Source organism: Triturus cristatus, chromosome 4_2, assembly GCF_964204655.1.
Source record: "Triturus cristatus chromosome 4_2, aTriCri1.1, whole genome shotgun sequence".
Classification (NCBI taxonomy): Eukaryota; Metazoa; Chordata; class Amphibia; order Caudata; family Salamandridae; genus Triturus; species Triturus cristatus.
The window spans coordinates 965,971,438-965,998,743 of record NC_140586.1 but is presented as its reverse complement, the minus strand read 5'-3'; the positions used below and the strand labels follow the sequence as shown (position 1 = coordinate 965,998,743).

Genomic DNA, 27,306 nt, shown 5'->3' with positions numbered 1-27,306 from the left:
TAAGGAATTAAGATAAATTAAAAAAAATTATTTTGTGTTTTAAAAAAATAAATTCAATTGATTCTATACACAACTTTTTGTAAGGCTGTGTCCCATCTGAACAGAGGTATGTAAGGCAATTTAGTAATTTAGAGTACATAATAAGAAAATACAGTGATTTTACTTTTAGTGGGATTTTTTAAACAAATCTATAAAAAACATTTTGAACACATTTAAAATCAATTAAATATTTAATTAAAATACAAGTTAATAGTGTTGAAGCATTTTGTTCTACATTTAAAGTATGTACAATTAATTTACAATAATATTTAACTTAAAAAGATTTCTTTTTTTAAGTTTATAAAACATTCAAAATAGTCCATATATTTTTATACAGGGAGAGCTCCACCCTGGTTGAACATATTAAAGATTATATTTTTTCTTAGGATTAAATTAGAGGTTTCCCACCTACAGTAAAATTTTGATTATGTATTAATAATTATTAAATATGCTGTAGAGAATTAATTTGAATACGTTATTAGACTTTAGTAATAATGAATGTTATATTAGTGTTTACATTTAAGAAAGTTACTAAAGCATTCAAAAATAATGAAATGTTTTCTTCTAGATATTGTTTGCCATTAAATTACATTTATTTACAATTTTTTTAACTAGTTTTAAATATTTAATTTATTATTATTTCCTATGGGGTTTTATTTTACGTCCCTACCACCATTATTATTTATGGGAGTGTACTGCAGTTCCAGTGGATGGCCATGTGTGATGTTGGACTTACTCCGGCTCTGAGCAGGAGTACATTTACAACTGTTTTAGGTACATTATGGCTGTAGTGACTTTGGAGGTGTGGTTTGTAAATAGAAATGGGTTTATGTCCTTCCCTAAACCCCTCCCTATACTCCTCTTTACTCCTGCCTTAGCCCCTCCCCTTTATTCATAAGTATTTCACATTCTACAGTCACTCCCTCTGTCCCTCCCAAATTTACTACTAAAAACTATACTAATGTGTGCGGAAACTGTGAAGTTGGGGCAGACAACTCCACACAGAAAAAGATAAGAGACGCAGAATAACCATACATAGTTTGTGAATAGCATTTTGTAGTTCTTTAGTAGTACTAAACATGTACAACGCAGATTATCTGTGAGACTCTCTTGGGTGTATCTGACGAGATTGTAAAGCTGGTGAAACTGTCCTCAGCAGATGGGAAGCAGGTTCATTTGAAGCAAAAAGAAGATGGAAAGAGGCCGCTTAAGTGGATCTTTGTAATACGAGGCCGTGTCCCCTCGGAACAGAAGTCATTAGGACTATTTAGAGTGGGGCCAAGAATGGTTTGCATATGGTTGGCCTTGTCTTTAGTGGCACAGAGCCTGGAGAATGATGTGGTGGGATGTTGCTGAGATTAATGACCAGTCCGTCCATCACTTTTAGTTTTTTTCAATAATCAGTCGCAAATTGCACAGGCATGAACAGATATTGGTCCCATAGAGACCTACGGCAAAGGTACTCCTGCTGCAGCTTCCTGGTGAGGCTCGTTAAGGCTGGAAACAGTTTGAGGTTACTTGGATTCCTGCTCCTGGCGGCGTGACCTCAAAGTTCAGTATCAACTTGACGTTGTGGGTTGGAGCCATGGCTTATTAACACTCAGGGAGCAAAATACACTGAATGGAATGAGGCCACAAATAGTCACTGAGGAATGAGGTTAATTCACAAATTTATATCCCTGCGCTTTTCTCAGTAAACAGTTTGTTGGACGATAAATTGATTGATGCCTTTGTGGCTGCTTCATGTGAAGGTTTTTGCGATGCTGATAGCTGATACTCAGAGCACCTTTTACTCTCCCACATTGTATGTCTCATGTAGAGAGGTTGCTTTTATAACTGAAGTTTTTGTCACACTGAGAGCACTGATAATTCTTTTTTTCTTGCTGTGGATTTTCTCATGTTGAATCAAACTGAGACTCCTGCAGATGCTCCCCTCGCATTTAGACCAATTACAAGGTTTTGCCCAGTGTGAGTTCTCTCATGACGAGCGAGACCAGATTTCTGACTGAAGCTTTTCGAGCATTCAGAGCACTGATAAGGTCTTTGCCCAGTGTGAGTTCTCTCGTGGTTAGTGAGACTTTGTTTCAATCTGAAACTTTTCCAGCATTCAGAGCACTGAAATGGGTTCTGCCCAGTATGGATTCGCTCATGTTGAACTAAAATGGATTTCCCACTGAAGCTTTTTGGGGTTTTAGTCCAGTGTGAGTTTTCTCATGACGAGCGAGATCACACTTGAGACTGAAGCTTTTCCAGCATCCAGAGCACTGATAAGGTCTTTCTCCAGTGTGAGTTCTTTCATGGCTAGTGAGACTTTGTTTCAATTTGAACCTTTTCTGGCATTTAGCACATTGATACGGTTTTAGTCCAGTGTGAGTTCTTTCATGTTGAGTGAGACTATATTCCCAACTGAAGCTTTTCCAGCATTCAGAGCACTGATAAGGTTTTTGCCCAGTGTGTATGCGCTCGTGTTGAATGAGACTGGCCTTACAACTGAAGCTTTGTTGGCACTCTGAGCACTGATACGGTTTTAGTCCAGTGTGAGTTCTCTCATGACGAGCGAGACCAGATTTCTGACTGAAGCTTTTCCAGCATTCAGAGCACTGATAAGGTTTTTGCCCAGTGTGTATGCGCTCATGTTGAATGAGACTGGCCTTACAACTAAAGCTTTGTTGGCACTCTGAGCACTGATACAGTTTTAGTCCAGTGTGAGTTCCCTCATGACGAGCGAGACCAGATTTCTGACTGAAGCTTTTCCAGCATTCAGAGCACTGATAAGGTTTTTGCCCAGTGTGTATGCGCTCATGTTGAATGAGACTGGCCTTACAACTAAAGCTTTGTTGGCACTCTGAGCACTGATACAGTTTTAGTCCAGTGTGAGTTCCCTCATGACGAGCGAGATCATATTTCTGACTGAACCTTTTCCAGCATTCAGAGCACTGAAAAGGTTTTAGCCCAGTGTGAGTTCTTTCATGACGAGTGAGATTAAATTTCTGACTGAAGCTTTTCCAGCATTCAGAGCACTGATACGGATTTAGTCCAGTGTGAGTTCTCTCATGACGAGCGAGACCAGATTTCTGACTGAAGCTTTTCAAGCATTCAGAGCACTGATAAAGTTTTAGTCCAGTGTGAGTTTTCTCATGTTGAGTGAGATCATATTTCTGACTGAACCTTTTCCAGCATTCAGAGCACTGAAAAGGTTTTAGCCCAGTGTGAGTTCTTTCATGACGAGTGAGATTAAATTTCTGACTGAAGCTTTTCCAGCATTCAGAGCACTGATACGGTTTTAGTCCAGTGTGAGTTTTTTCATGTTGAGTGAGATCATATTTCTGACGGAACCTTTTCCAGCATTCAGAGCACTGAAAAGGTTTTAGCCCAGTGTGAGTTCTTTCATGACGAGTGAGATTAAATTTCTGACTGAAGCTTTTCCAGCATTCAGAGCACTGATACGGATTTAGTCCAGTGTGAGTTCTCTCATGACGAGCGAGACCAGATTTCTGACTGAAGCTTTTCCAGCATTCAGAGCACTGAAAAGGTTTTTGTCCAGTATGAGTTATCTCATGTTGAATTAATTTGGTTCTCTCGCTGAAGCTTTTCTGACATTCATTGCATTGATAAGGTGTTTGCCCAGTGTGAGTGCTCTCATGGTGAGTGAGAGTTATTTTCCAGCATTCAGAGCACTGATAAGGTTTTTGCCCAGTGTGGGTTACTGCATGTCTTGAGAGAGTAGATTTCTGACTGAAGCTTTTCGAGCATTCAGAACACTGATACGGTGTGAGCCCAGTACGAGTTCTCTCGTGTTGAATGAGATGGTCTTTCTGACCAAAGCACTTCAGGCACTTAGTGCACTGATAAGGTTTCTGCCCAGTGTGGATTCTCACATGTTGAAAGAGATCGCTTTTACGACTGAAGACTTTCTGGCATTCAGGACACTGATAGGGTTTTCGGTCAGCACTAGTTTTCGCATGTTTAGTGAGGTGGGATTGATAACTAAAGCTGTTCTCACATTCATTGCTCTTATTCAAGTTGGTCGTATCTCCAAGTTGGGTTTGTTCCTGGATACAGGCCATCTTAAGACTGAATCTGATTCCGGAGTCTGTACTTGTTTATGTTAAAACTCAACATTAACTTCTAAACTACGCTGCCGAAGCTCTTCTTCACATTTGCATTTGAACTAATTATAGCTTTTATTTGGAGATCAATGTTCTTACCTTTGAAGCAAGCCTATCTAACTTGTCTTATAAACTTTCACTGAGGGGCCCCTTGTTTTCATTAAGATGACCCTCATGGATTCATTTTCTCCAAGTTATGCCCACAAGGATTTTCTCAAGTAGAATTAAGCTCATTCTGACTGCAGTTTATAGCATTTAATTTAGGAGTTTTAAAAGCACTGATAGGGTCTTTGGGGATTAGTACTTACAAGTGAGGTACATTTTTTATACAAGTAATGAACAGGGATTAAAGCATGCTCGGTAGTTTGCGAATTATCAATAGTGTAACACTGGCCCTTTTTAAGCTTCCTATTCCGGTGAGGCCCAAAAAGGTACACCATTAACTTTGGAGGTCTGGCACACTTGGAAACAACATAGACCAACCCAAGAGACAGAGTTGGGGGGAAAAATCTTTCTATATTGTAGATGTTAATCCAGTGTCTTTGCTGTAATGACATCTGAGAAGAACATTTTCAGTTATTTTTTAAATACAATGTTTTCTCTCTGAATCGCAGGAGACGGAGACAAAAGCTCGCTTTTGTAAACTGAGGTTATTAGCCTTCCTGGCAGTTCTGTCACATCACGTCACGTCTACGGATACTGATTTGCTGGGAGAGGCTTAGGTCTCCATGGCATTTCTCATAAACCGTCAGACAGAATTTGCAACACGGATTATTCCCAAGTGCTCTGTGTGAGGATCAGTTGTTGCCAATGTTCTTTGCTCGACCAATCTTGAAATGTTTCCTTTAAGTGAAAATATTCTTTTAATTAGTAGTTGCAGTAGATTTTCAATTTACTTGCGGGTACAGTTATTATTTCAGAGGTTATTCAATAACAATAACTGACACTTGGTAAATGTTCCTGGTCATTGTACTTCAAGGGTTTGACAACAAATAATGATTGTAAGAAAGTCGATAAATCACTTCCACATTCAGCAGTTTCTTCCGCACCAAATTCCTCACCATTCCTGGCGCATAGAATTAGTTTCTTCTTTAGAAATCTAGAATGTTTCTACTTTCCTCAAAATAACCCTTTTTGAAATTATTTCCAACATTATAACATTTCTTTTTCTTTTTGTTGCTTCAGTGACCTGTAAAAATAGATTTAGAAATTATAAATGAACACAAAGAAATAATATTTATGACCTCATTCTTTGCAGAGAGAAAGCATTTTCAGAAATGAGGTAAGAAATAAGTTTGAGTTGCACTCCAAGGGGGTGAAACAGTTCATGGATACTGCATAGACAGGGAACTTGGGACCACTGAAACTCAAGGTCGTGAGAACAAAAGTTGTGAATACTGAAGAAAGAAACACAAGTTACACATGCATCATGACACAGATTCTCAGAAGCATCCAACACCAACAATTTACTCTTTCTGTGATGACGACTGGCATCACAGTAAGGTATTTGTACCCCCTTTAATGAATTATCAGATGTTGTGTCCTCCCATCCCATTTAAAGGACTCTTCTATTCCTTATTTCAGGGATCCATGAAGGGACATTTCATTGAACAAAGGAATCTGCCTTGTTGCAATCACTGCTTCAAAAGCCACTAGTGGAGCGTGACTGTTTTATTAAGAGTGTTTTGCTCGATCAATTCCTACTCATTGGGAGTGATACTAATACATAATACATACTTAAGAAACATGGCTTACAGTGTGCCTTGTGAAACACGTGAGAGTTTGAAACTGCAGCGTAAAAGCATGCCAAAGGGTCAAAAACTGGTTTGAGATCAAGTCATTCCTGACAGAGAGAGAAACCTACTAATGTGCTATGGAAATAATGTGAAAGGTAATAATGCCGTCTGTAGTTTTAAAACTAGATGTGATTATGAAAATGCTCAAGCAAAATGACTCCTGCTTATGTTTTCTTTGAGATGTAAATCCGAGAGAAAGTGCTTGCTCGTTTGTTAATGAAACGTAATTAGGCTATGCTTATAAGTATAATGAAATGGTATTTCTTATGCACATCTATTTCTTTAAGGTTTTCAATATTAGCATGTTTTTTCTTTCGAAAATAGTGATTTAGTGGTTTTCCATGTAGGCCTCAAAAATGTATTATGTCTTTCATCATTTCCTTCGAATAGACTAAAAATGTTGTCCTGATTGCACTGTAGCTACGAGTATTATCGCTGAAGTTTCTGTCCTACAGTTTGAAAAATTGACATCTTTTCTGTTAGAATAAAACTGTACTGACTTTGTTGCAAGCTCAGAAGAGAGCGTGTGGTGTGGACAGGTTGAGTTGCAAATGTATTTACTATTTACGAAGGGAAGTGATTTTGCACATTCCTAAAGAACAGTGAACACTGGACAAAGGTATTACGTATGGGTTCCAGACGTATTGGGTTAGAGAACGATCACACCACGGTTGCACCATGGATTTTGACCAATGGAAATCATGCAAACTGGTAAAAAAATATTTTGTGGGCAAGAACTGAAAACGTTTGGCGGTATAATTGTCCCTTGGGAAAAGGACGGCACGCTGCTATTTTCCCTTGCAAATCCTGGGCCTGACATGCTGTCGGTCTGAACTCTGATTTTTTCCTGAACTGAAATCTCCTGATTACCTCCGCACTTTACCGGCTGGTGAAGTTGAGCAGGTCAAATCTTTCAGCTGAAGAATTTATGACTCCGACTATTGCGCGCTGTGCTCTAGCGTTCTACTGGGTCCATCTCGTGTCCTGGTTCTGATAAATCTACAACCGACTCGTGGTTTCTATAATTCCAAATTGCATGTTCTATTTTGCAATGTGTTTTCTCTCTTTTTCTCTCTTCCTTCCTCAATAGGTGTTATTTGACGATGTATTTGGTCTGAGCTGTGATTGATGATTTTATTAATATTGTGTGAATATTATTAGCTAGGCACTTCTTTATTACAGGTCCTCATGAAGGAGTGGCTTTCCATCTCTAGTTATCCGAGTCCCTATTAGCTCATACCGAGGACCCTATGATTGTGATTAAGTTGTAGAGTTTCTGTGGGCCAAACTCTGTGTTATTGTGAATTGTGTTGCTGAGGATTGAGTTTACGATGTGGTGGGTAACCTATGTCTGAGCCCTCACATTTTACACCTCTTCCCCTGGATCACTACCGTAGACTGAGGCTGTGTCCACTTAGCTCAGTGGAATTTACCATTTCAAATTGTGTGGAAGATAAGGACTTACCTGGTGACCCGGAACTTGTCACACTCCTTTGACTGGACCCAGACACTGCAACACCTGAAAAAGGAAAAAAAAGCAGCATAACGGGAAAGGAAACTAAAATGGGATAAGAAAAGACAAATACTATAGAAAACCAGAGGAATAAGGAAAAAGAGGCTATCTTCCACCCTTCTTTAAAGAGACCCAGTGTGGCCCTGGAGGTGACAAACAGGACAGGGCAGGCTGGGGGGAAGCAAAGAGGTGGAAGTCAGATCCAGAGAGGAAGGACGCAGAATGAACAGACTGAGGGGAGGATAGAATCACGTGGTATAGAGGAAACAACTATGTAGACAGTCAAGGGACTGCTGGCAAACACGGGACGGAAGCGTGCTCATGGCCCAGTGCCTCCCAACACGAGAAGGGACTAGACCTGCACTAGGATCCCAACACATTCATATTCCTTGAGGAATGTGGCTACATCAGGTGGGTGCCAGGGTTAGTGGGATCTCAAAACTTGATGGGGGAGGTTTGCGGGAACATGGTGTGGCCGGACACTGCTACAATGACCATATGTGGTGGCACGCTTTGCCAGATAAACCTTAGTATTTGTAAGAGCCCTAAAGTAAAAGGCAGAAAGAAGAAAACTGTTATGAAGAGAATACACTAACAGAGTTCAACAGTTCTTTATTAGCTTCTACTCTCCTTTTTTTTGCCTTATTTCTTATTCTGCTTCATTTCTAGTGTCCTTATTTCTTGCTCATAGCCTTCTGCTGCCTCTACGCTTTCTGGCCCCTGATCTCCCCCGCCTCCTTTCCTGTTCACGCCCTTCTTCCCCGCTGCTGCCCCCGCGGCCCCCCTGCCTCTTTTCCCCCTCCCGCCTCCCAACTGCACTTCCCTCTCCTTCCCCTATTTAATGGCTGTTGCACGCAGCGGGTGTGCCACTGGCGTGCCAAGGGCAAGCCCATCTGCGCCTGTCTGTGACCCGACCGTGACCAGTGCCACAGACCCTGAATCTCGCACCTTCCACCGCTACGAGCCGGCTGCCCTCCTCGCACTCAATCCCGGAAGGAACAACAGCTGCCAGCTGTCGTCACCGAACACCACCCACATCCAATTCTCCTGCTGACACTGCCGACATTCCTTCACCATCCACATCACACCCACATCCTCCGCACCCACGCCAGATGCCCGCTCCACCGAAGCCCTGAAGTGCATCCTCCTTAAAGTGCATGTCCTGCACAAACAAGCAGTAGAGATCTGGGACTTCCTCGACACCGTCTCGCCAGAAGTTGCCTTCTTCACGGAAACCTGGAAAAATGCCACCTCTGTCCAGACATCACCACCGCCATTCCTGACGGCTACAAGATCCAGAGGAAGGACCTCTCCCTCCGCCCTGGAGGAGGACTCGCTCTCGCACACAAGAACTCCCTCCGACTTTCCACCTCCAGCAAGAGTGACTCCCTCTCCAACACAAAACACCTCCACTTCCAGATCCTGACCAGCCCCAGTACCATGCTAAGCCTGGATAAGCAACAGCTGCCTAAAGCTCAACTCGGAGAAGACTGAGGTCCTCATCCTTGGACACTCCTCCTCCACTTGGGACAACACCTGGTGGCCCTCCACCCTCGAACACCCACCCACCCTGACGGACCACGCCCGAAACCTCAGCATCATTCTAGACTCCTCCCTCACCATGACTCACCAGATCAACGCCATCGCCGCTACCTGTTTCAACTCCCTCTGCATCCTTCTAGACCTTCAAGTGGATCTCCCTGAAGCCAGAAAGACCGTCACCCACACGATCATAACAAGCAGACTGGACTACGGAAACGTACTCTACGCTGGAATCAACAAATCCCTGCTACACAAACTCCAGACCATCCAGAACACCGCAGCCAGGCTCATCCTCAGCACCCCCCAAAACCTGCAAGACCTCCACTGGCTCTCGGTCGAGAAGAGAGTTCACTTAAAGCTACAACCCCACGCCTACAAATCCCTCCACAACATCAGACCCAATAACCTCACCGAAATAATTTCTTTCCACATACCCAAAAGAAACCTCCTCTCCGCTGACCTCGCCCTAGCAGAGACCCCGTGCATCCTCAGAACCAGAGCAGGTGGAAAAGCCTTCTCCTACATCACAGCCAAGGCCTGGAACGAGCTCCCAGTCAACATCACATGCTCCCCTACCCTTCACACCTTCAGGAAGAGCCTCAAGACCTTGCTTTTCAGCTGACCTGGTGCTGCACCCCCCTGCGCCTTGAGACCGTCATAGGTGAGTAGCATGCTTTACAAGCCCCTGACTGATTGATTGAGTTTCCATACCTTCAGGCCAACAGATGATAGAGCATTACAAATGTGGCAGGACAAAGGGGGAAAGGAGGGTTGTACCAAGTAGGATAATTTCAACAAAAACATCACACAATTTATGAAACTGGAGATAATTAGTCTGACCCTGGAGTATACCAACATTTGTAAGGAAACACGCTTAAAACAGCTGGCATAAAAACAAATAAAGAAGAGGACTCCGTAAAAGCCATGTATTTGTTTTGTTTTATTTTATTTTTTTAAGATCATAAGCTATATAGCTAGAAAATGGTCTGGAGAGGGAGTCAAATTATTGAAGCTGAAGAGAGAGACACAGAGAGAGACTTGAGAAGAAATAAAAGAAAATGAAACAGAAGGCACAAGGAAACGTTACCTGATGGTTATCTTGTTTATTCCTCCTTGGGAGGCAGCCGCACCACCTGGTCCGTCCCAGAATACCTTGAAAGGAAGTAAAGAGACGTGTCAACCAAGAACTTATTTGCAATAAACATGAATCACACTTTATTTCATCTTCCAAAACAACTGTTCTTAACTTACAAAGGAAAACAAACCCTTGTTCTCTACAAAACCATTGCAAAGCACCTTTGTCCTATGAATAATAGAACATTTTTTAAAACCTTTTTATTCGTCTGGTATCTACGACCAAACCCACAAGACTCAACATCCTCCAAATCCAAACCTTGCACTACAATGGATCACTGACAGAATATCGACAAAGAAAATATTGAGGTACAAAAATATTGTGACAAAAATATCGTTGTCCAGAATATCGAAGTCCTATCTATATAATGATAAGTACAAAAATATCGGGAAAAACTTATTGGGGCCGATTCCAATCCTGGAAAAAGGCTGTACGAATCATTGTACGGAGCGTTTTCTCCGTACGACTTGTACCCGGTAAACTTTCCTTACAACCTAGGAAGTACGATTCGTACAGAAAGCCTCTTTCCGTACGGATCGTACAAAAGACCGTACAGGTAAAAAAAAACAACGATTCTGATCCGGAACATCCTGTAGGCGACGTCCGGACGTATTTAAGCAGCGGTTTCCGGGCAAAAGTACGATTCGTCCCTACGGCACTCTGTACGGCTCTTTTCTTACGGGAGCCAAAAACAGCCATAAAAGCAGAGTCCTACAAACGGAGCCCCGGTACGCGACGTTCTCCGCGGTACAGCCATACTCCGAAACGTTCCCAGGGGTGCGAGTCGTACAGGGGTATGAGTAGTACAGGGGTACGAGTCGTTCAGGGGTATGAGTTGTACAGGCATACACCCCCATGCGTTGTGTATGTACAGTGTGTACCCCAACATTGCGTATGTACGGTGTGTACATACACCATGTTGTTCTATGGTGCATACATATGCATGGGGGGCCTGTACGACTCGTACCCCTGTACTACTCGTACCCCGGGAACAACTTTTCCCAGGATACGAGTTGTACAAAGTTCGCTTCGTAGCGGGTAAAGTCATTCCCCGTGTACGGGACGTTTTCCTTCCGAAACGGAAATCGGAAAGCCGGTGCGGATCGTACTTGTACGGTCGGATTGTATTTTTAGGATTCGTACGGAAAAGTGTCCGGGTCCGTCTCCTACAACTTTTCCCGATCCAATTCGTACGGATCGAGCCGATCCGTATGTATTTTTCCCGTACGAATCGTACTTCACGGGTCGGACGGGACTTGTACGATTCGTACGGAAATAATTACGGGTACGAGTCGTACGGAAATAAAAAATACAGGATCGGAATCGACCCCATTGTTGTTAAAGAATTGTTTTTTTAAAATATGTTAAAAATAATGTAAAATAAAGTAAATAATACATATAATTAAAAGAACATAGTTAGAATTATTAGAAAATGTTTAAAATTATAAATGATAAATATAATGTTAATAAAAATAAAACATACATATATATAAAATAAATATTTTCAATTTACTTAATAATATTAATACATAGGGGCCGATTCCGATCTGGTAAAAAGGCCCTACGAATCGTCGTACGGAGCGTTTTCTCCGTACGACTCGTACCCGGTAAACTGTCCGTACAACTCAGGAAGTACGATTCGTACAGAAAGCCGATTTCCGTACGAATCGTACAAAAGACCGTACGGGTAAAAAAAACGTACGAATCATCTCCGGAACAGCCTGTGCGCGCCGTCCGTATGGATGTAAGCAGCGTTTTACGGCCCAGCAAGTACGATCCGTTCCTACGGCACTCCGTACGGCTCTTTTTTTACGGGAGCCAAAAACAGCCGTAAAAGCCGATTCCCCAGGGGTACGAGTCGTACAGGCCCCCCCACCCCCGTATGTATGCACCGTACCCCCACCCCCGTATGTACGCACCGTACCCCCACCCCCGTATGTACGCACATTACCCCCACCCCCGTATGTACGCATCGTAACCCCACCCCCGTATGTACGCACCGTACCCCCACCCCCGTATGCATGTGCATACCCCCACCCCCGTATGTACGCACCGTACCTCCACCCCTGTATGTACGGTGTGTACCCCCACCCCCGTATGTACGCACCGTAACCCCACCCCCTTAAGTACGTACCGTAACCCCACCCCCATATGTACGCACCGTACCCCCACCCCCATATGTATGCACCGTACCCCCACCCCCGTATGTATGCACCGTACATACGGGGGTGGGGGTACAGTGCGTACATACGGGGGTGGGGGTACGGTGCGTACATACGGGGGTGGGGGACGCACCATACATACGGGGGTGGGGGGGCCTGTACAACTCTACCCCGGGAACAACTTTTCACGGGCTACGAGTAGTATAAACGTCGCTTCGTAGCGGGTAGCGTCATTCCCCGTGTACGGGCCGTTTTCGTACGGAAAAGTGTCTGGGTACGTCTCGTACAACTTTTCCCGCTACGATTCGTACGGAGCGGGCCGATCCGTACGTACTTTTTCCCGTACGAATCGTACTTCACGGGTCGGAAGTGACTTGTACGATTCGTACGGAATAAAGTACAGATTCGAGTCGTACGGAAATAATTTTTAACGGATTGGAATCGGCCCCATAATATTATAATACATATTAAAATGTTAGAAACATATTAAAAATAATAAATACATATATATACATATACCAGTAAAATAAAAATAAAATATATATATAATAATTTAAAATATTTCTAATCTTTTACAATTACATTTGACACTACATTAACAGCAACAGTAGGGAAAATGTTGGATAGCGGAGGGGATACAATTACTATTCCCACTCCAGCAAGTAAAACAGTAGGAAAACTGTTGGATAGCGTAGGGGAATAATTTATTATTCCCACTTCAGGGAGTGCAACATTAAGGAAAGTGATGGATAAGATTGGGGTAAATATTACTATTCCCACTCCAGCAAGTACAACAGTAGGGAAAGTGTTGGATTGGGTAGGGGAATAATTTATTATTCCCACTTCAGGAAGTGCAACATTAAGGAAAGTGTTGGATAGGATTGGGGTAAATATTACTATTCCCACTCCAGAGAGTGCAACAGTAGGGAAAGTGTTGGTTAGCGGAGGGAAATAATTTACTATTCCCACTCCAGCAAGTACAACAGTAAGGAAAATGCTGGATAGCGAAGTGGAATAATTTACTATTCCCACTCCAAAGAGTGCAACAGTAGGGCAAGTGTTGGATAGCGGAGTGGATAAAATTACTATTCCCACTCCAGCAAATGCTACAGTAGGGAAAATGTTGGATAGCAGAGGGGAATAATTTACTAGTCCCACTCCAGCAAGTACAATAGTAGGGAAAATGTTGGATTGGGTAATGGAGGGGAATAATTTACTATTCCCACTCCAGCAGGTAGAACTGTAGGGAAAGTGTTGGATAGCGGAGGGGAATAATTTACTATTCCCACTCCAGGTAGTGCAACAGTAGGGAACGTTTTGCATAGCGAAGGAGAATATTTTACTATTCACACTCCAGCGAGTGCAACAGTTGTGCAAGTGTTGAATAGCGGAGGGATAAAATTACTATTCCCACTCCAGCAAGTGCAACAGTAGGGAAAATGTTGGATAGCGTAAGGGTAAAAATTACTATTCCCACTCCAGCAAGTGCAACAGTAGGGAAAGTGTTGGATAGCGTAAGGGTAAAAATTACTATTCCCACTACAGCAAGTGCAACAGTAGGGAAAGTGTTGGTTTGCATAGGAGAATAATTTACTATTCCAACTCAAGCAAAATATTTAAAATGAATTAACAAACAATTCATTTAAAAAAAAATACCTCCCACCATATTGCCCTATAAATGACACCACCGATATAGTAAAACATAACACTATTAACATAATTAATTTATAATTAATTAATTAAAATTAACCAGCAATTTAAAAATAATCAATAATAAATTAATTTCGTCTATTGACACTATAAAACAACTTAAAAGAAATATTATAATACATTTAAAAATATATATTAAAATTAAATTACTTCCCAGCCTACTTCCCTATCAACCCACAACCCACTCTTAAAAAAAGTACACAAATTACATAATGAAAAATTAATAATTTTTAATAACCAATTAATAAATAACTAACAATAAATTATTTATCATAATTAACAGTATAACATTTTAAATACATTAATATCAAATAATCAAAAATTTAAATTAATTAATATTTATTAAATTACTTCCCACCCTACTCCCCTATAAAACCACAGCAAACTCCTCAAAAAATAATACAATTAACATATTTACCAATTAATAATTAACAATTAATTAATAACTATTTAATAATGAATTATGTACCATAATTAAAAATACAAAATTTTAAATACTTAATTATTAAGTAATAAAAAATATTAATTAATTATAATTGAATTACTTCCTACCCTATTCCTCTATAAACCCACAATCCGCTCCTAAAAAAATAACACAATTAAGATATTTACCAATTTATTATTAATTAACAATCAATTATTAACTATTTAATAATAAATTATGTACCACAACAATACAAAATCTTAAATATTTAATTATTAAGTAACAAAAAATATTAATTAATTATAATTAAAATTACTTCTCACCCTATTCCCCTATAAACCCACAACCTGCTCCTAAAAAAATAACACAATTAAGATATTTACCAATAATTATTAACAATTAACAACCAATCAATAACTAATTAATACATTAATTACCACAATTAACAATATAAAATATTAAATACGTAGATATTAATTAATTAAAAATATTAATTAATTATAATTAAAGTACTTCCCACCCTATTCCCATATAAACTCACAACCCGCTCCTAAAACAATTAACACAATTAAGATATTTACCTAATTATTAATAATTAACAACCAATTTATGACTAATTAATAATGAATTAATTATCACATTTAACAATATTAAATACATAAATATGAATTAATCAAAATTCTTTATTAATTATAATTAGGGCTCCCGGTTTTATGGTATTTATATTTTTGCCATTTCCGTCTGTATTTATCCATATTTATTTTTTGGGCATTTTTTCTGTATTTATCCACATTTATTTTTTCCACAAGCAAAAGACAACGCTACAGCTAGTATTTTTCCACATTTATTTAAATTATCTGGGACCAGTCCTTAGCAGAGCAGTATTAGTCATGAAGCATATTTGAAAGAGAAATATATGGAGAGCTTACAAGAGGTGGTGCCAGGTTCAAGAGCAGATGTATTCTCGCAGCCAAAAACACAAGGCAGTGCAGAGGGGAAAATAATGTAACCAAAGATTGTGGTACAGGAAAAAAATCAGAAATCATGGCAAATATAATATGGCGATGGAGACAATTTTCTTAGCAAAGAGTGATAAACTGTTAAAGAGAGAGTCAAGGAGCTAGAAGGAAAGTGCTTGCAAATTAGTCAAAGGCAGGGGGCTTCCCTTCGTCTTCCAAGCGTTAAAGATATTGTGAATTTTGATTTATCTGTGCCACAAGATAAAGTTCAAATGCTATATTGTCCACAGAATTGTTTCCCCTCTTCCTCAATAAATCAAATACCACTAATACTGTGGAGGACACCAGATTAGAAATAGCTCTTCCCCGGAAAACAAGGTAAGGTATCGCACAGAAAAGTCCAGCTTCGGCAAATACAGCTTTGGGGCTGGGAAAAGTTTTAAAGTCGTAAAAGAGTTTTACGATTTGCAGAGTCAGCAGCAGAGCGAGCACAGGGTGATCACAGGGAATGTCGAAGAAAGAAGTGAAATTCTTTCGATCTCGTGTAATTATTTGCGTGATTCACTTGTAAAGAAGTGAAATCCCTAGCATCTTACATGAGGAAGGAGGACAGAGGATACGATTTCGGACTCTGGTGCTGCCATTTCATACCGGAGGGGAGAGGATCCCAAGGCTGCCACAGGACAGACTGTGTCAGGAGTGGTTTTCTCGGAGTAGTGTCCAGGCTTTTATCTCTCTTTTGTTTCTAGCGACACTGTGAAGCCGCCATTTATCTGTTCCCTGAGAGCACATACATAGGGGAAATACACGTACGTTTCCAGTTGAAATGGCGGAGGGCTGGCGGAGGGCTGGCGCAGAGCTAACTTGAGAGGCAGAGTCCTGGTCTTGACACGCCCACTCAGTGACGCTTCAATCTCACCAGGATTGGTTCAGGGGCACGGCAGTAGGTTATTAAAAGACCCTGATTGGAAGGATTAGAAGGAATTTCCAGCATCAGGAAGAGGGGCGTGGCGAGAACTCTAGACGGCAGGGCAGCGTGGCAAAATGTGCTAGTATTTTGCCGTTTTTACATATAAATACAGACAAAGGAAATATCGATTTCCGTCTGTATTTATATGTAAAAATCCGTAAAAACGGAAAACCGGGAGCCCTAATTATAATTAAATTACTTCCCAACCTATTCCCCTATAAACCCACAACCCGCTACAGAACAAAAACGCAAAATTTGATTAAAATAAATTAATAACTTCTAAAAATTATTTTTACATTTATTATAACTAAATTACTTCCCACCCTATTCTCCTATAAACCCACAACCCGCTACGGAACTAAAACGCAAAATTTACTTAAAAGAAAATTAATCACTTCTAAAAATGTAACACATACATTAAAAAACAAATGCAATACTTACACAAAAAATAGAACAACTACATGTAAAATACACACTAAAATACATAACACTAAATCAAACAACGATATTTTTAACAACGATATTTTTGCTAATGATATTAATTACTTCGATATTTTAAAAAACTATATTACTTACCTTCAGCTCGATATTCTTGACAACGATATTCAGACTGTCGATATTTTTGTAGTCCGAGATTTTGGACTCAATATTACTGCTACTCGATATTTCCAACTCGATATTATGTCTGCTCACCCACTACAATGGACACACAATGAACCATGATCACTTGCTGAACAAGGTACGAGTGAACACACAGCCCACCTATAGGCTGAACAAGGTCTGAGTGACCATACAGAGCACCCATAGACTGAGCAAAGTTTCAGTGAAGAGACAACGCACCACCAGGCTTAACAAGGTCTAAGTGCACATACAGCTCACCCACAGGCTGAACAAGCTCTGAGTCAACATACAGCACACCTACAGGCTGAACCAGGTCTGAGTGACCATACAGCGCACCCACAGGCTGAACAACGCTTGAGTGAAGAGACAACGCACCACCAGGCTTAACAAGGTTTAAGTGCACATACAGCTCACCCACAGGCTGAACAAGGTCTGAGGGCACATACAGCGCACCCACAGGGATAGGAAATTCTGAGTGAACATACAGTGTACCCACAGGCTGAACAAGCTCCGAGTCAACATACAGCACACCCACAGGTTGCACAAGGTCTGAGTCAACATACAGCACACCTACAGGCTGAACAAGGTCTGAGTCAACATACAGCACACCAACAGGCTGAACAAGGTCTGAGTGAGCATACAATGCACCCACAGGCTGAACAAGGTCTGAGTCAACATACAGTAAACCCACAGGCTGAACAAGGTCTGAGTCAACATACAGCGCACCCACAGGCTGAACAAGGTCTGAATCAATATACAGCGCACTCACAGTCTCAGAGAGCATATCCAAACAGCTAAGCCCGCTTCTTCATAACCCCATCTTTCCATTTAGAGCCCATGAAACATACAAATGAAATCAATCTGGTTGAGAAATGTCATGTTAAAGCCCTTGTACATAATTCTGCCCACCCTCCATAAATCAGTCAACCAGACTCTTACATTTTCTCTGAGCAACAGCAATCCAACTTTGAGCTAATGCAGCGTGTAGGAGAGTAGGATCTGCTTCACATGGGTACCCCCACTTTTTGCTGGTGTTTCACTGATTTTCGCCCTTAGTCTGGCTGTGGCCCTGCTAATCAGAACCACAGCCTAGCTGCTTCCTCTTTAAAATGGTTTACATATCTAATTTGATTCTGGAGTGCCTTATAAGCCCCTGGTATATGGTATACTATGTACCTAGGGCATAGGTACCTCAGAGGCCTTCCAGGGGCTGAAGCATGTATTATGCCACCCCTGGGAAGCACTCCAAAATGGCACCACAGGTCTGCTACTGCAGCCTGGGTAAGGGTGTGCTTGCACCCCTTATCGTGGTATAGGCTACCTATATCCAGATATATATATATATATACACAGACACATTTAAACCTATAAGTCACTCCTATGGCAGGCCTTGACAATCCTGAAGGAAGAGTGCTTGGTTTTGTGTGAGAGGGTGCCCAAGCATGAGCTGAGCCCCTCTGCAGCTTTCGGAAATCCTTCCTTATAGCTGTTCTGTGATACAGCCATACCATATACTCTTAAGTGCATTATAACCTTGAAGTTGTGCTTAGGGCTCCGAGTAGCCCCAGCCTTGAGCACCTCCTGCACCGAAGATTGCTGGCCTCCACTCCACGAGTGACCCGTGGGCCAGTTTCAAGTGCGACCGCTCGAGGCTCCTTCGCGATCACTAGCCCGTTAGCTAGCAGGTCCCCACAAAGGCAATTCCTTTTCTGCTTGGGTTTTCCTGGTTGCTCCAGACGTGACCTGACCTACCCTCGCTGGGTGAGTCCCTCAGACCTTGCTGGTCTGCACGGCAGTCCTTTCTCTGAATTCCAGTGACTTGTCGTTGTCAAGACTTGTTGGGTCCATTCACCTTCTGGATCTCGTGGCTGAAGAGTCAAGACATCCATCAACTCACCTGAAGCACCCGACATCTGTGGGCATTAGTCCATCCTGCCCTCGGTCACTGGCAAGTGACCCAGACTCTGTCCCCTCTGCTTTCAGGTTCCTTCCATCCTAGATCCAGGTTTGGATCTCCTCGGACACTTCTCCTCTTCACGGCAGCAGCAGTTCTTTGCAGACTTCCATTGAAATCGACGACACGACCCGACACCAAAAGACACCTATGCACCCGGCTTCCCTGGGTGAGGTAACTCGAGTACTCCGGTGCTCCCGTGGGTGCTAGCTAGGGGTGGGCGGAATTTGCGAAATCCACTTTCACAAATTATCGCGAAAATGTTAAAAATTATCACAAACACACGGAAATATCGCGAAGATGCGGATGTTTTTTTCCCGCATGTTCGCGAGATTTTCTGCATGGTTGCGGCTCGCCAACTTACCCATGTGGTTGCTTGCGGGCGCGGCCATCTTGTTTTCAGTTGTCTCGCGGTGCATGATCGCGAGAAGAAAAACATGATCGCGCGACGCATGACGTCACTGCGGGCGCGAACTGTCGCGAGACAGCGCAAATGGCTAAAAACAATACAACATCTCATGGAGAACGCGACCGGATCAAGAAAACTTGTCGGCGAACGCAGGGATTCAGGTAAGGCGATCGCGCGCGCACGAGAATGTATTATTTTACAGCGCGAGCAGGAAACAAATTATCGCCAAGCTGCGGAATGCAGAAATTTTGACATTTTCGCGATTTCCGCGGAACGCGAAAATGTCAAATTATCGCAATTTCCGCGAACGGAACGACATTTTCGCCCAGGCCTAGTGCTAGCCCTAGAACTTCTTAAGTCCAAAAGGGTTTGGTCCTGACTCAATTAGAAGTGTCCCTAATCTTTAAATTTTCAACCGCGACATTGCCCATAGAAGATAACGGGAAACCGCGGTTGTGTTCACACACTGCATACAGTCCCCGTGGGTCCCCTGTGTCACTACCTTGGGTGGTTTCTTGGGGTGCCAGCGATTCTACAGGCTCTAGGCCTTGTGTCTAGTTCAGTCGTGGTTCTTATACCACTTTTTTGGTATACGGTTTGGCATGACCCTAGGGCCCAAACGTGTATTTGTGCTATTACTGATGATTGCTCACTTGTAACGTAAGTACTTCGAACTCCAGTCTCATAAAGAGACTAGAGGGGTGTGTGTTACCCTAAATACATATATTTTAAATATATACCTGGTGTGGTTGTCTTTTCATTTGATCATTCAAGAGATTATAGACTGGTAAAACAAGCTGCTTTACATTCGTTCAAGACTTAGCCTGAAGGCTGCTCTCAATGAAGGTTGTCTTTAACCTATCACCATAAGGGGTTGTTTGGACTGATATAAGGTGCCCACTAGAACTAGAGGACAGCATATATCAGGTCACCTTCTCACAATTTCAAGGAAGTATTACCATATAGTAAATCATGCAGAGTCAGGACAGGCCTCACCGTCTACCCCTTCAGGCCAGGTTTCAACCCAGCAGAGGACAGGCCTCACCTCTGCTCTGTACCAGCTGGACAGGCCTCATCTCTTCTGCAGCCCCCAGGACAGGACCAATCTCCTCTGCACCCCCAAGCACAGGACAGGCCTAAGCCCCTCTGCACCCCATGGACAGGCCTCACCTCCTCTGCACCCTCCAAGCACAGGACAGCCCTCATCTCCAACTCACGCCAAACACAGGACAGGCCTCACCTCCTCTGCACACCGTGGACAGAAGTCCCTTCTTCTGCACCGACTCTGTACTGGCCTCGCCTCCCGGGCATCCCCTCTGGACAGTCCTCACCTCCTCTGCATTCCCTGGACAGGCCTCACCTCCTCCTCGCCCCCCTGGACAGGCCTCACCTCCAGGGCACCCCCCTGGACAGGATTCACCTCCTCAGCACCTGGCACTGGCAAGTTAAACGTGAACATTGACCAGCTACAATTGGAAGAAGATTGGATTACCGGTATTAGAATCAGAAGCTCCAAATCTACTAAACAAATGCTCTTGATCAACGTATATATTTCACCAAGCGCCAGGGAGAAGAGGCTCAAGTTTGATCACCTTCTCCGGATTATGTGTAACCTATGAAAGTCTGATGAGTGGTGATTACAACACAAACCTCTTTCGAGACTCTCCAGACGAGCACGACGCAATAAGTCCTCCCAATGTGGAACAAACGAAGCCTACCAGCAACAAATACAGTAAACTTGGTGAATACGTGGTACCACAGTTCAATATTCTGGGCTATAAAAATAAATGACACCATCGCGCACGAGGTGAGAGTGACCATCGACCCCAAGTAATCACCTTGTCACTTAGTGTAGCTCGGCATGCCACGACACGTCTGACAAAAGGAATTTTTACAGGGAACCTTAAAAAGTTAAAATGGCCAGATCCTTCCAGAGCAACAATAATGACACCATGCCGAGCTCAGTTAGCGACAAGGAGCCTCGACGGTACCCCACATCACGGGAGATCTTATCTAGCTAACTACTTTAAAAAAATGTGTACTCCTCACAAAAAACAAAAACATGCAACTCAACCACTACATCTGCTGAAATTAGGTAATTAAATAAATCTACGTAACTCAGAATTGATACATATACGGAGGTGCCAGGGGAAGGACTGTGAGAAGTTGGCTTGGTATATGATGTTCACTAGTTAAAGTGACCACCTTGTACCATGCCAAGCAACCCTTATGGTGTGGTTGTAAGTCAACCTTTTCGGACTAGCTGCCCTAGTGGTAGCGTAGGCTAAGCAGTCTTTGAGGCTAAACTCGTGAAGCGTGTTAAGCAAGCTGTTTTACCAAATGCAACCCCCTTTTATACCAATGAAAGGACACCACACAGATATATATTCAAAATATATATGTATTTATTTCTCAAAGTAACCCCTAGTCTCTTTATGAGCACAGGAGCACAAATCGTCAAACAAGATTACAATAGAATACACAGAAGTTGCACTTTATATGGATAGGCCCTGGTGGCAACCGAACCATATACTAAAATAGTGGTATAAGTACCACGAACAGAAAAGGGAAAAGGCCTAGGGCCTCTAGAATCGCTGGGCCTACAAGGAGCTAACTTCAGTTAGTGACCAGGAGGTCCACGGGTTGCGTGTGCAGAGCAAATAGTCACACGCGAGCTCCCATAGGTTTCAATGGGTGCGTAAAAAGTACAAAGTTACTGCAAAGAGGATCTTCCGGATGGACTAGGAACTTAAGATTGGAAACACAGACACTAGAGATGATTCTCTACACTTGGGCACCGGAGTGCCAGCTTTACCTCACCCACAGGAAGCGGGTGCATAGGCGTCGAAGTGCGTCGGGTTTCTTCTATCTGTTCCGTGGAGCCTGTGGACAAAGATGCTGCAGGCGGTCGGTCTGGAAGAGATGCGGTGGATCCAAGAGTGGATCGGAGATGTTGAAGACCTGTAAGCAGAGGGGACAGTGTTCACAGTCACTAGCCAGTGACCAGCGTGGCACCAGGTGGGTACCAGGCGATGTCGGGTGCAAACAGGAAGAAAGGTGTAGCTTGTCTCTGCAGCCACGTGGTCCCTGAAGGTCGACGACGTCCAGGAGTCGGTTCACGAGCTGTCCCACGCAGGCTCTCGCTGTCGGCGGTGTCGGCGACTTGATCGAAGCAAACAAGCCTTGGCAAAAGCAATTGTTGTAGGAAGTGAAATAAGCTGATGGTTCTGACCAGCAAGGTCAGAGGGACTGCTCCTTTGGAGGGGAGCAAGGGCCAGTCTGGCGCAACCAGACCAGCGGTGTATTTTGTGAAGTTCGTCGCCAAGATGGCCACTAGCCAGCGGGCCAGCAACCGGTTAGGCGCGTCTAGTGGCAAAATGCAGAAGGGCCCCACGCAGATCGTGGAGATGCTGGAGGGCTCACCTTTGGTGCAGATGCTGTTCGGGTGTGGGGCTTCTCAGATCCCAAAGCACAACTTGGAGGGAGCCTCGGTTGTTGCACTTGTCAGCTTGTCGTAGTCGTTCCAAGATGGCTGGCTCCACGTGTCTCGGTGCCTCCACGGGTCTCTTCTTTTCAGGGACTGTGGATCGGGCGGTGAGAGGTCTGGAGGCCCAGGTCTTGTCAGTCTCTGGGCTCGGGCTCCGGCGGGAGGCGGCGGCAAAGCAGACGTTGATTCGCTGGATGGTGCTTGCGTTAGCAAGGTGGTCACTCCCTGACCACAGGGGAGATTGGCTTCAGTCCTCTGTGCGGCAGAGCGTCGAAGTTCCCGTCTTCTTCTTAGTTTCAAGTTGATTCCAGGATGTCTGAAATCTTAGGACACAGCTCCTACCTTTAAGCGGATTCTAGGGGCCGGACTACCTGCTAGGTCCCTCCCTAAGGGTGGGACCAGGAAGGGGGGTGGTTACACCCCCAATCCTTTGTCCAGCCCGCCCCAGGCCTGGGACTGGTTTGCCCCAGGACCGGTTTGAACTGGCATATGCACCGAGGCTCCTTGTGAGCCTCAGGCATGTCTGATTCTATTCAGCCCTACCTGACCAATACACAAAATCCTGTCTGGGGTGGTGCACGCACCTCCCCTGGCAGGAAACCCTTTGTCCACACCTCCCAAGCTGGAAGGACTCCCAGCAGCAGGAGGGCAGACTTGTGTCTGTGGTGGCAGCATCCATTTTGTGGAGCTGAGGCTATGTCTGATTTTACCCGGGTTTCAGGTACTGTACATGTCGTGTCCCTCTAGAAGGGTGGAATGCTAACCCCGTCGCCAGAATTGGCGAGGGGTTAGTATTCCAATTCGTATGACACCTTACTCGACATGTTTTGATAAAGCCAAACCAAAGATAGCATTTAACCGCGAGGTTCATAATGCACTTAAGAGTATATGGTATGACGATATCTGGAAACAGTAGAAGGAAGTTGTTCCGACCACTGCAGACAGGCTCAGCTCATGCCAGAGCACCATCTCACATGGAACCAAGCACTCTGCCTTCAGGATTGTTAAGGCCTGCCATAGGAGTGACTTATAGGTTACCAGGTGTCCCATTTAAGGTTAGGTATAGGTATACTACACCTAAGTAAGAGGTGGTTACACCAACTTACCCCAGCTGAGTGATCAGCCAGTTGTGTCAAATTTGTTAGGCCAAGCCTGGGGTGGCATAATACATGCTTCAGCCCCTGGCAGGCCTGATACACCAATGCCCTGGGTACCTAGTGTACACTGGTACAGGGGCTCACAGGGTGATCCAATTCCAATTGGTTATGTACCTAGGGTACATGGAGTCCATTTTAAAGTGAGAGCAGACAGGCTGAGACCCTGAATGGCAGGATCTCAGGCCTACTAAGTCGAAAAACCAGCTAGACACTAGGCAAAAATTTGGGGGTAACCATAGTCAGATATCCACCTTCCTACAAGGACCAACTATTTAACATCTATAACCAAGCCCAGAAAAGTACTCGGGCAAGCAATACTCCTAGAGACACAACAACGCTCTGAGCAGTTCTGGGTAAGATTAGTCCATGCGACTAAAAATCATAACTCAAAGACCTTTTGGTTCCTTTTGAACGGAAGAATAAAGAGCGAAGGAGGCCAAAGTAGCGCTAATATCCGCAAGGATGAATGGGCCACCTTTCTAACAGCCCACTTCAAAGTGTCTGATAAGGAAGCAGGCCTATTGGCAAAACCCTTAAAATTAATTAATAAGGGCAATGTACAAGCGGGGTACCGACGTCTGGGCCGAACACCTGGCACCCCTTTTCAGTTATTGTTGGTGTAACAGCTAAAACTTGAGTCCTCGAGTCGAGCCATCATACATCCAAATTATAAAGGTGGCATGAGATCTGATCCGAGAAATTACAGGATGATTGCACTTTTAGACGTCAAATCCAAATACTATGCCAGTCTGTCGCTTCAAGATCTGTCACGGGCAAAAAAAGATCTCATACCCTTCAACCAGACGAGATTTGAGGCAAAATCAGGAACAAACTTGCTTCTGGTATCAGTCCTGTTGGACAAAGCTGCGGCTTCAAAAATGCGAATTTACTACTGCTTCGTTGATTTCAAAGCAGCTTTTGACCGTGCGCCTGGGGTCAAATATGGTCTAAACTGTAGAGATTGGGCATTCCACCTCTCCCCTAAAGGCCATGATCCAGTTACATACTAACACGTGGATCCGAGTAAACTGGGCGATGGCTCCCACACCTCCAAAAAAATACAAACAACACGCGGAGTAAAACAAGGTTGTGTGTTGACGCCTCTCCTTTTCAACATCTTTATCTCAGATCTATCACAGTCATGTGAAGATGTGAACTCCCTCCCTCCAACCTCGGGGGAACCAGGGTCAGCAACCTTCTGTAGGCAGATGGCCTTGCCCTGTTCCGCCACACCAGGGCCGGCTTGCAGACGCTGCTTGGTCAGTTGTTCTTTTACACCACCAATGATGATTTGGAATTAAATCAAGCCAGCCTTACATCCAGGCCTCTCACTGACACTCTCAGCAGAGACGCCAGGCATTGCATGGGGACGGGGAAAGACTGCGCCTCTAAGTTGTCAGGCACTGGCTGGAATCAAGCCCTCCTTACATCCATGAACCCAGAGGACCAGATGCTTATCGTCTGGTTCACCAGGTTTGTTACAAGAGCGGCAGAAAGGCTTACTCAATGTGAGAGCCGGTGAGTCAATAACTATCAACCAGCCCTGGGCCGCTCTAACACCATAAAAATGCAAACTTGCACATTTTACCATCCCCTTGAAGATGATCTGTACAATATAAGTGGGATTGTTAGTAGGTTGTTAGTGAAGACTTGAGCCTAGCTCCCTTCTTTTAATACGAAGTTAAAATTTAACAAACTATTAGAGTCTTTCGACTGTGACGTAACTGAAGAGGTCTTTGGTTCTGAACTCACCCTGTGACGCAGCCCACTTGAAGTAGAATGAACTTAGAGAGCCCACGAGATCTGAATAGGGGCTGACTAGGTTTTCTGCAATTATTATTGTTAGATATCATAAGGTTCTACTAACTGCTAATAAACATGACACCTTTATTGGCCCCAGGGCCGTATTTGGGATTTTATAAAGTGTGAGGAAACTCTGTAGCATGAATTCAGAAATGAGTAAACCCCCTTCTTGTTCTTTTCATTGTGTGTAAATATCTTAACCGTCAATTGATATATGCTCTAGCATCTGTACGTCAATCTTGTAATGATTTTAACTAGTCAAACAATAAAGTAATCTATCTATCCTCTGCACCTCTATCCGGACATGCCTCACCTTCCCTTCATCCCTATCTGGGCAGGCTTAAACTCCTCTGCAACCCCAAGCACAGGACAGGCCTTCCCTCCACTGCACCCCCCATGGGCAGGCCTCACCTCCTCTGCACCCCCCATGGGCAGGCCTCACCTCCTCTGTACCCCACACCCCCAAGCACAGGACAGGACTCACCTTCACTGCACATCAAAGCTAAGGACAGGCCTCACCTCCTCTGCACTCCCCACTCCCAAGTACAGGACAGGCCTCACCTCTTCTGCAGCCCCGGACAGGCCTCACCTGCTCTGCACCCCCATGGGCAGGCCTCTCCTCCTCTGTACCCCACCCCCCAAGCACAGGAAAGGACTCACCTTCTCAGCACATCAAAGCTAAGGACAGGCCTCACCTCCTCTGCACCCCTGAACAGGCATCACCACCTCTGCACCCCTGTGGACAGGCCTCACCTCCTCTGTACCCCTGTGGACAGGCCTCGCCTCCTCAGCACAGGACAGGCCTCACCTCCTCTGTACCCCTGTGGACAGGCCTCGCCTCCTCACCACAGGACAGGCATCACCTCCTCTGCACCCCACATGGACTTTCCTCACTTCCTCTGTACCCCTATGGACAGGCATCACCTCCTCTGCACCCCGCACTCCCAAGTACAGGACAGGCCTCACCTCCTCTGCACTCCCCTGGACACGCCTCACCTCCACAGCACCCCCCTAGTAAGGACAGGTCTCACCACCTCTGCACCCCTGGACATGCCTCATCTTCTCTGTGCCCCCTGGACAGGGCTCTCCTCCTCTGCCCCCCTGGACAAGCCTCACCTCCTCTGTAAACCCCTGGACGGGCCTCACCTCCTCTGAACCCCTGGACAGGCCGCACCTCCTCTGCACCCCCTGAACAGGCCTCACCTCCTCTGCACCCCCTGGACAGGCCTCACCTCCTCTACACCCCCTGGACTGGCCTCACCTCCTCGGCACCCCGGACAGGCCTCACCTCCTCTGCACCCCTGGACAGGCCTCTTGGGTGCTTCTCACAGGAGCTCTCGGTGAAGGATTCTCACGAAGGACAGAGGAGCTCAGAGTTCATTGCACCCCATACAGCGCCTCTGACTCCGCCCTGAGCCTCGGGGCGCTATGCACAGGCCCCGAAGAGAGACACTGCTCCCCTGAACCTGACACTAGGCGCTACACACGAGGCACGTGTTCATCCCTCAGAATAAGG

At 44.3% G+C, this 27,306-nt stretch overlaps 1 pseudogene across 1 annotated transcript; it reads right to left on the bottom strand.

Annotated features, from left to right (window-relative positions):
* Positions 1 to 211: 211 nt before the first annotated feature.
* Positions 212 to 27,306, bottom strand: LOC146839158 (uncharacterized; annotated as a pseudogene). Its single transcript, XR_014960796.1, has 4 exons — positions 27,079 to 27,306; positions 10,087 to 10,151; positions 7,410 to 7,463; positions 212 to 5,337 (listed from the first exon to the last, which is right to left on the bottom strand). The product of XR_014960796.1 is annotated as an uncharacterized LOC146839158 (transcript).